Source organism: Lathyrus oleraceus, chromosome 5 (assembly GCF_024323335.1).
Source record: "Lathyrus oleraceus cultivar Zhongwan6 chromosome 5, CAAS_Psat_ZW6_1.0, whole genome shotgun sequence".
Lineage (NCBI taxonomy): Eukaryota > Viridiplantae > Streptophyta > Magnoliopsida > Fabales > Fabaceae > Lathyrus > Lathyrus oleraceus.
The window spans coordinates 11839525-11850643 of record NC_066583.1 but is presented as its reverse complement, the minus strand read 5'-3'; the positions used below and the strand labels follow the sequence as shown (position 1 = coordinate 11850643).

General features: G+C 38.4%; 1 long non-coding RNA gene across 1 annotated transcript; it reads right to left on the bottom strand.

The window, feature by feature from the left end:
- Nucleotides 1–328: 328 nt before the first annotated feature.
- Nucleotides 329–1999, bottom strand: LOC127086122 (uncharacterized). The gene is made up of 2 exons (XR_007789399.1): nt 1720–1999; nt 329–811 (listed from the first exon to the last, which is right to left on the bottom strand). It is a non-coding gene; the product is annotated as an uncharacterized LOC127086122 (long non-coding RNA).
- Nucleotides 2000–11119: the final 9120 nt, after the last annotated feature.

Sequence of the window (11119 nt, the reverse complement as noted above, 5' to 3'; positions counted from 1 at the left end):
ACCCATTATGTCCATGCCATGATAAAATACAAGTTAACTTTTGAAACCTTAACATTCCGAAACCATTCGTAGTGAAAATTTAAACCCCTTTCAAAGAACCTTTAAATTCCATTAATCTCCACTAACATTTTCATTACATCCATATTTTCATAACCTTTTAAATTTAGATCCATCTCTACCCAACCTTTACAAAAACCATTTTAAGCTAACTTTTTGTTAAATACTACTTCTAACACTTATAACATTCCATCTATAATGAATTCATGGCATTTAGCCATAAACAATGAAATTCCCATTTAAATTTTTCAACCAATTCAATCCAATAAACTTGTCATTCAAAACTTTTTAACATTCAATTAATTTTCCATTTTTATTACATTCAATTCTATGCATAATCCATTCAAATTCCATTCATAACATTCATTCAATAATGTTATGTTCAATACATTAATTTCATCACATTTTTACAACCAAATCAACAAATCCTATAATCTTAATCCAAAATTCCCAAATTTGTTTCTAAAGAAATTCCAAATAATGTGGAAGGCATGACAACAACTTCACTTTCACCTGCATAGCAAAAGAATTCAGCACCCTGCATTTTCCACAATATAACTGATGCATCACCCTTGCAAAAGAAAATCAATTCACAATAACCATATACTGACTTCACCAATTCAGGGACCATTGCAGAACTGATTGCAGAATTAAGCTAAGTCTTAACTTCTAGTAAGCATATCTCGATTCGAGTGTAACAAATCCAAACGCGCAACATGAAATTACATTCAACCAAGCCTTTCCATAATGCAATCTGTAGTAAAACGACTATCATAACTAATTCACAAGTGTCACTAGCATCCATTTCACAACTACATCAAACAGACCATGACTAAACTGATTCAAATTGACAATTAACATTTAACAATCCATCGCCAACACATTCAATCAATTCCAGTGATTTCAGAATAATGTAATTAACCTATACTAGCTCTTTTGAATAACCACAATTAATTTCAGTTAGCAGAACAAGTTTTCCATTGGCTAGACCGAGCGGGTTCAGTATTAGACTTCACTTCCTAACCAAGTTAACATTACCAGCAGTTTAAATGATAAATAGTAAAAACTCAATTAAATAATTCACCCGCAAATACTGACAGTAGAATTTCTTTAAGCATCATACAATTCCATGATTCCTAATTATTTCACAAACTCACAATGTCTAAAAAGAATTATAACCTTTAAACAAACTTACAATTGGTTAGTGTCAGTTCTATAATTAACTAACCATGTCAATTGAACCTAACTGTTTCGCCTAATTAAACTAATAAACATGACTGAACTAACCAACTTACTGCAAGTCATGAAAATTTTTTGAACTTAATCTTAGCAGCCTGTTAACACTAACTCTACTTCAAGTTATTAACATATTTAACAACCTCAAGTAGTTTCCTCTAACAGCCATCTAATAACCTGTTAAGTATTCCAAACTGCAATGTAAACACATTTAACAATTCACAATATCAACACTAATTAACCGAAAACTAACGGAACCCATCACATTTCAATTAACCAATTTAAATTCATCTCTAACCAACATTTAACTAATTATTAGATTAACACCAATTCAAGTTGAATTTGATAACTAACTTTTCATTTGGCATTGAATTTCACTCACATTTCTAACTGAATTTGAAGAATCGGAAAGTTATAAATACATACCTTTTTTCTTCATTCGAGGAAGCTTCACAAGTTCTCAAACTCTCACTCTCCTCAATCGCAATTCAGTTTCAAGAACACTTCTCTCTAAACCTTCACGAGTCGCTCTGCAATCCAGTTGCTTCCCTTCGAGCGCATCTCCGATCCAGTTGAGCTTTGCGAGGAGGAAGACGATGCTGCAAGATGGAAAAGGTGTTATGCATCACGGTTTGTGGACCTCTGAGCATTCGTTTGATCGTTGGGGCTTTGCTACGTTTGGGCCTAAGGCCCAAACTTGCTTCCAACACCCCGATATACGTTCTGCACCCCTCCACTTCCTTGAGTTTTCTATTAGATGGATTATGTTGGGCCCTAATACCAGGCCCAACCGATTTTTTATGTTGGTACTCCCATCCGGGCTTGCATCCCATCCACCAAGGCCCATTTTCAACTTTCTTTTTTTGGCATGTTTTCTTGGCATTTTTCCTGAATATTTGGCTAATTAAAAAATATTAAGGATTAGATATTAATTAGATTAATGAGAAGATTAGGCTTTGATTAGATTAATTAGCTTAGTAGATTTTTAGAATTTTAGTTCAATTAAATTTTTTAGAAACGTTTAGTTTAATAAGTTGTTAGTTTAAGTAAAATAATAGTTTTTAGAATATTAGTTTATTTAGGTATTAGATTATAATTAGATTTTTAGAATTAGAATTTCTTTTAGGAGATTAGAATTAATTAGATTTTTTTTATGATTTTAATTAATTTTTGCATGATTATAAATTAATTCGATATCAATAATTTGGGCACAATGACCATTTTGCCCTTAGGGCTTAGAATCTTGATTTTAACCCATGTTCCTTTAGTTTAAGGCTATAATTAGAATTGTCTAATTTATTTAGTTGATTGATTCAATAGGTAGATTATTGTACATAGTTCAACTATCATTTCAATCCTATTGATTAGTGTTGACCAAAGATAACTTTGATCACCAAATCCTTTATATTGTGTTATAAGCCCCAAGCCTATTCAAGAGATCAAAAGACCATAGATCACTTGATATGGTAAGTTCACTGTGCTCAAGATATTTTAGATATGATGAATCTTAGGAGCTGAACACCTCAAGGTTCAAATGCAAGATCAAGAATTCAAGTCAAACATCAATCGAGTATAACTAGCAAAATGGACTACTTCTCAATCACAACAAATGTATAAACATTTATCGATCATAATTCAGAGTGTGTGGCACGAGCCTTAAGAAATATAGAAGGAATGAGAGTGGAGAATTCATATTCTCACTATGAATATCTTTGGGTACGGGACGAATGACCCAGTTGCTCATCGTATTCACCTCTATTCATAGAATTTAGCATAATTCGATTTATGTGAAGCACTTTTGCTAGTGGCACATTATGGTTGTACGGCCTCTTTCATTCAAATCTTTCTCTGCCTATGAGGTAATAGACCTTGGTATTCCTTTTGCCTTGTTGGGTTATGGACCTAGGCAATTCATTATTTTTTGCATTGGGAGGTAGTGGACCTTAGCAGCCTTGACAATCTTTCTTTGCCCCATGAGGTGGTGGACTTTGGAAAACTCTTTTCGTGCCTGAAGCTAGTGGAAATATACCCGAATGTATCGCACGCTTGAACATACAACAGAGTCTCCATCGAACTTTATTTATTCCCGAAGAAAAGGTAAAACATCGATAAAACCCGGGGGAAAGAGATATGTTGGGTAAGGAAGTCGGTTATGCAAGGGAAAGGTATTAGCACCCCAAACATCCATGGTACTCCATGGGAACAATTTTGATTATTCTCGCTCTAATGGGTGTGATATTTAAAAATTACTCGCAAAAGAATGGAGGGAAAGAGAGAAAATAGATAAAGTGCTCGGTGAGGATTGAGGCCCTCATGCCTATGTATCCTCATAGTGCAATTAGGAACTCAGAGCTCCGTAGTTCACAAAACTAGTGGTAGGAGGTGAAAAGGATTGTGATCAAAGTATGGTCTGAACCAAAGAATTATTATGTTTGAACTCCAACAAGGGGTGACAACGTGAACCCAAAAGTAAGGTGGCTTTTTCAAGTACGTGGGCTAGTAGGACTGCCGCTATAGGGTAATGCCGAAAATAAGAAGAAATAAGTGTTCGGGAATAGTCCAAACATCTCTTGGTTCACGGGGTGACGCAAGATGGAGCATAGAGAGGTAGTGTATTTGGCTTAAAGATACCTGGTATATCATGTGAAGTGAATGAAGGTAGAATATGAATGTATCCTGGAAATGAATGGAATGAATGCCCTAAGGCAGGAATAATAATAAGTATGCTCGCGGAGGATTCTAACCCTCGTGCCTACGTAATCTCATAGTGCAATGAGAAAATCAGAGCAATCATAGTTCAGCCTACTACGGTTGAAACAAAAGGGAACGAGATTGATTTTTCAGGGTTCAATACCCGTCAATGATGAAAAGGAGTGCCAAGGTTCCTGACCTTCAAGGTGAGGTATCAATACAAGAGTTTAAAACTTGATGATGTCAAGGAATTGAATTGCCAAGGTTTATCACCTACAGTGTGAATAGAATTAAGTGCTAGAGTCCATGACTCTCAGGGAAAAGATCTGAATTGAATAGCCAAGGTTAAACACCTCTCAAGGCAAAAAGAGACATACGCCAGAGTCCATTACTCTCAAGGAAAAGATCAAAAAATCGAATAGCCAATGTTTAACACCTCACAAGGCAAAAGAGACAGATATGCCAGAGTCCATGACTCTCAAGGAGAAGATCAAAATCGAAGAGCCAAGGTTTAACACCTCACAAGGCAAAGAATGTGCCAAGGTTTAATACCTTACAAGGAAAAGGATGTCCCAAGGTTTAATACCTTACACGGAAAAGAATTGATTGGAAGATGGTGTACTACCACAAGCTACCAATGACAAGATATGCTCCACTATTGGTGTAACACCTCAAAATTTGCCCTCCTCTCTTGGGACTAGCATTAACATATTTGCATTGCATTTTAGGACATTAGGCAGTTCATGTTGCATATCATGTGGTTACATTATGCAAGCCATTCTCCCAAGTCTTGATCAGAAGATGAGGAAGTCAAAAGTGCAAGCCTAGGTTACTGACTGATCATGGCCATCTGAGGATTGGGCCGTGAATTAGGGTTTCATGATTCTCAAGGGTATCGGTCTTCATATTGATTGAATTGATACATCATCATCATGGTTGGATGTCATCAGAAGATTGAAGAAGATTCCTTGAGATTAGGGTTTTGACCACTGGTCAACCCTAATCAGTTGCATTGGGCCAATCAGGGCTGGATCAGGAGATGAGGTTTCTGAAGAAGATGAGGATCATTTTGTGATTATATGGTGATTATTGAGGCTAGGGTTTCACCCTTGAGCCATTTCAGTTGGAGATTGGGGTTCAAATTGATCTGTGCATTGCCTGATTCATCTGTCAGTTGAAAAGTCAACTGTGGTCAACTGTACATGATCTGGTGAATTTGGAGGTGGAAATGAGTTAGACACACTGCATTCATGTTGGAACAAGTGTTAAATGACATCTCAAAGCTTAAAATTGAAGAAAATCAGGTCAGGACAAACACTGCCAAAAATAGCAAGTGACTTGTAACTGAAGTTTCCAAAAGTGGAAAGTTTTTGACCTCAAAAACAGAAGTCCAAGGAAGCTTCAAATGAAAAATTGTTCAACATGACAGATGTAGATCTTGTTCTCACCTTTCCAAAAAGTCCAAGAACTTGAAAATCCAATGTACGGTTTGCAAGATATGGCTCAGTGAATTTCAGAAATACCCGTAATCGGGAGGGCATAACTACCACATGGTTTATCCAAAATGCAAGTTCTTTATATGCACAAACTCCATTTAATGTGTACTTCAAAGTTGCATATTTGGATTTTTTGGAAAGGGCTCAATGCAAAATGCCATTTTTGAAGTGAACTATTTGGAAGGAAGGGCAAAATGGTCATTTTTGGAAATATTGAGAATTTGGGAACAAGGCTTATACCAACAGCTTCCAAATGCTATTTTGAGCTGGTTTTCAATATCCATTTTATGCTGTCATGCTTCAAGGCATTGAAGAGCTCGAATCCAAACTTCACCATAAACCATTTTTTCCATTTAATTCATTTGCTTAATTATGTTTAGACTGGGATTAAGAGATGATATATAATTAATTCCCAACAGAAATAGACTCTAACTACAACTGCATAATCACATTTGGAAGGGCTTTTTCGGCCAATCACCCTAATCTAATCACAATCTCACAATTTTCAACTCTAACAGAAAATCATTTTTCTGCACAATTTCTCCACACTCACTCTCACCATCTCTCTCGGCATAATCACTCTCTCACAATTCTCAACTTGGTTCTCACAATCATTTTTCAACTCAAACAGAAAATCATAACTGAAAAAATCACACTCTCACATTCTCTCTTTTTCTCAAAATTTTCCACAAATCCTTTTGCTCATTTTGACAAATCCTATCAAGTTCTTTGGAAATTTCTCTGTGGATTGAAAAATTGCAGGTACTGTTGAGCCTCTGTTGATGAAAGCTGGAGCAAAACCGCAACCGATTCCAACTGTTACGAAGCCTTGAACGTCCATGACAGTTGTTGATTCTTGATCATCTAAGCATCTTCGAGCTCCTAGAATCATTCTACGCACCTTCCAACACCGACTCCTTCATCTGTTTCGCATCACCGGAGCTGGAAATCGCAACGGCATCGCAACTGTCATCAAGAAAAGGTTGGGAATCAAACTTCACAGATAGATTAAATTGAGCTAGGTATATCGTAGATTGATGTGTATAGATTGTATATCAAGTATTGGATTGTAGAATTGCTGGAAATTGTATGAATTATTGTGAAATTTAGGTTTTCGTCGCGATCGCTTTTTCCATCGATTCGTCCTCCTCTTGAATTTCTGAACATATTCGATCCCATATTCGTGATCGCGGTTCAAAGCCGGTTCCAACGATGTGCTTCTCATCGATTTCCATCAAGATTCGCGCAAAACCTGCGTTCGCGATGAAGAACTTCAAGAACAGTGATGAACTTCATCAATTTCTGGAAAATGCTTCGCTTTGATCCGCTTCGTTTCCAGTTGCCTTTCGATCTTGTGTTTTTGCGCCCAGGCGTGATCTCAGCCATCCATTCTAACTTACTGCAACGGCGCCGTTTTGGCCCTAACTCACTGCTTCGTTAATTAATTCAATAAAATCCAAATAAATCATATTAATTCGAAATAATCATTAAATAATTATTTAAAATCTTAAAAAATTCATAAATGGCTCAAAAATAATCAAAAGAATATAACAATTTTTTTGTTAGTTTTGTTTCTTTCTCTACTATTTTATAAAAAATAAAAAAATATATAGGTGCTTGGGAATTTTTAGAATTGACATAGAGGTCCTTTTCATGTACATATTTTCATACACATTACCATTTTAATTCTACAATCCACATACTCCATCCAAATTAATTGAAAATTGAAACATGGCTTCTAGACATCCTTCTGGATTTTTTGACATAGGTTTGGGAATTTTTTAGCCTATGGTCTATTATATATGAATTATTGAAGTTGGACATGTATATATGTGACATAGTTTGGTATGCTGAATTCACCAAATTGATTACCATGCTTCCCATTGGCCAATGGCCCTAATTTTTTGCGTGAAGCTTGTTTAACATGTTAGCTATCACTGATAATTTTTGTGGATTTTTACAATCCATTTTCGATTTGATTCATATTTTTTCTTGCTGCCTAGCATATTAGAGTTCCATAGGTATAACCTTTAGCATTTATGTTACCATATCCTCATAATTAATCCAATGGACATGAAAATTGATAGCATAATTCCTGACACATTAATGTAGCTTTTGGCTTTGGTCCTACTGATTTATGATGCACCATTGCTGTTTACCATCTAATTGAAGTTGGTGCATAATTTGGACTTCATTTGATGTAGTTTTTGCATGCTGTACCATGTTTAATTAATTCCCATTGATCTACTAGTCCAAATGATTTGAAATTTAATATGTGGCTTGTTGAATGCCTTCTGGTTAGGATAGAATTTTTGTGGATTTTTTGGATCCTTTTTGACATGTGGTTGGATATGATCTTGCTGGTTGTTTGTATGAGACTCAACATTGCTTCATTTGCCTTCTAGGTTGCATAATTTAAAATAGGAACATAGTTTGAATATGGGACCAATTGGGATCCCTTTGTATTTGATATTACTTGGTTTTCATCATGAATTGGCTGCTGTTTTAGGATTTTTCCATCTTTTTGACCCTAGGCTAGTCCTAGTGGTCATAGTACTTACCTTTGAGTGTGATTGTACCTTTTCAGGTTAAAGATAATGATTAAGGAGATTTGCTCCACATTATGGATTGTGTTACTTGACACATATGACTAATGTATTTGTTTTGTAGGATGTTGGTTCATGTGAGCCTTGTGCTATGCACCTCATTATGTGTATAATTGTACTTGGTTAATTGATCATTATATTGTTGTCTGTTTGTGAAAGTAGATGCTGATTCTGTTTGACTTTTGTACAGGTACCTTTAGTTGCTCAATTTCTTGCGAACTTTTGCTTTGCGTTGCTTAAGCAACTTGCATTGAGGTAGGTCTTCTTGACTTCATGTAGTCTGGAGACCCGGCTGCTACCGGGCCGGGCAAATAAATGTCTGAAGTCCTCCTTAAGAGGCAATGATTGTGTTTGTTTATTTTTAAGCCCAAGCAGGAAAAGTCCTTCAAGTAAGGCAATTGGTGGAAGGTAGGGACAAGCAACCTGTCCCCCACTATTCAGTGAGTCTTCTCCTTGCTCCCATTACATGGTTGTAGCATTGAGATCAAAAGCCCAAGATCCTGTGCAGTGCACATTGAGTCAGAGTCATCGAGTATAGAAGGGTTCCCCCATTCTGGACCCATGCTCATTTGTCAGCTCCCCCTGGTTAGGGATATGAGCTGTGAGGTCTGATCCTCACTTCACCTCTTCATCTGCTTCACCTTAGCCTCGTAATGGCAAGGTTAAGAGCAAAACCAGCCTGTACAGACGACTCGCTTCGGCGGTCAAACCCCGTTGATTGAGCCTCTTGTTTGGTTATAGTGGGTGTTTTGTGATTATTTGATTGACATGTTTGTTTGAGATGTCTGTTCTCATTTAATGTTGATATATGATTGTATGCTTGTGTGCTAGCTTCTTTCCTGGTTAGGTTAGTTTGCTTATGCAAGTAGGATAGAAAACCGAACTTAGGGTTAACGATGCATGACAACATTAGGCTCGAGTCTCAGCTCCCTAGTTGTGTATCTTTCCCCGGTTTCTGGTTAGCAATTTAGTCCCTTTCAGGGGAACTACATCGCCCTGATCCTCGTGCCAGACGAGGTATGTAGGCAGGTGGTCGTGCGAGACCACTCCGGGCAACCTTTTTCTTTTTTGCGTGTGTTTACTTGTTATCTGATTATGTATGTTTGGGTTCGGATGCCGACGTAAGCCCAGGATTGGCTGTCGAGCTCCATGTTTGCCCTTTTGAGTGTGTTTTGGTTCGGATGCCGACGTAATTCCATCCAGTGGTTGTCGGGCTCCATGTTTGCCACCCTTGTTTGTTTTTGTTGTTTTGTGTTGTTCGGCGGGCGTAAGCCGAACTACAGTGGCTCTGATTCTTGTTCCAGACAAGATATGTAGGCATAAGGTGCGATACCTTACCGAGCCCCTTCTTCTTAACCCCACCTGTGTGATCCGGTAGCGTGTGTGTGTGATGTATGTTTATAGCAACCTTATCTTTCTAGAGCGTGGATCCCGTCGAGTACGACGGACGTGAGGGGTGCTAATACCTTCCCCTCGCGTAACCGACTCCCGAACCTTTTCTCTCTGGTCGCGAGACCATGTCTTTCCAGGTTTCTCTGAGCGTTTCCTTTCCCTATCTTGGGATAAATAACGTTTAGTGGCGGCTCTGTGTGTTTTTATTTTTAGGCTCGCCGGTTGATTTTTCGCAGGATGCGACAGCTGGCGACTCTGCTGGGGATTTGAGCATGTTGACCTATGCTGGTCCATGGTCCCTAAGCGAGTCTCTCCTAGCGCTTTAGTATAGGTTTGGTTGCTTGTATTGTTTATTTATTGCATTTATTATACTAACCATTGTTTATATACTTGCATTAAATGTTTGCATGCATCATACTATCATGTTGTTGCTGTCCTCTGCAGGTGGTTTTGTTGTGTGGGGTGGGTGTTCTGAGTGGGGCTAAAACCCAGGCCCGAGTGTACACCTAGGATTAGCGTGGTCTCATGTCGCTCATGTGTCGGTTGGGCATATTGTTGCGACGTGACATACCACAAGTCGGACGAGGTTCATCTGAGAAGTGCTCTTCCAGTGGGGTTCTCCACTTTGGTTGGGTTATCTCTTTTGGGCTGTTGACTCTGATGACCGATCATTTCCCGGATCTTTGGTTTAGACGATCTTAAGGGAGCTACAATGGCACACCCGCAAGGGCAAACCCATTGAGTATCTCCGCCCGATCGTTGAGACTATTATCCGCCTTAGGATGACCTGTTTAGAATTAACCTGTGAGGGGAGGTTGATTTGTTCAGATGCATAATCAGATGGTGACTTTTTGAGCTGTGATTCAGAGACATATTTATGAGTCGGATTTATGGTTATTTGTTGCCGTGACGCCGGAGTGCTGTCCGTGATTTATCAGTGGGGATCCGTTTATTTCGGATTCCCCGGGCCGAGATATTTATCAGTGGGGACCCGTTTATTTCGGATTCCCTGGGCCGATTCAGATGGTGATGGTGTGTCTGATCAGAGACCAGTGGTGATGATGATGTATCTGTCTTCCGTTTATTTCGGAACCCGTGGGTCAGAATTGTGATTGTGTATTCCTCAGATGGTTATGATCAGTTCAGAGCCCAGATTCAGTGCAGATGACCAGATGGCTTGGAGGATGGCAACGCATTGCATTCATTCATCAGCATCATTGCATCTTGCATTAATTACCTCTAACACATGTTTACCCATATGCAGGGACCCTTTGGATCGAGATCTTGGCTGAGAGACTTTCTATTCAGAGATGAGAAGACCCGGCTTGAAGGATGATGTTGCTTACAATTTCTTTGACCCGGATATCAGTGTGTTGAAGGATATGATAGCGTTGATCACTCCTGACCATGTGGGGTTGTTTCGTGCGGTGTATGGGGGTATTCTGAAGATGGTTTTCAGGCTCATGGACAGAGACAGGAGCGCCATCCATACTCTACTTCAGTTTTACGATCCCGAGCTGAGATGTTTCGTCTTCCCAGATTACGTGCTAGGGCCGATGTTGGAAGATTATGCTGATATTTTGAATATCCAGATCAGGGATCAAGTTCCTTTCCGGGTTACTAAGGAAGAACCTGATATTG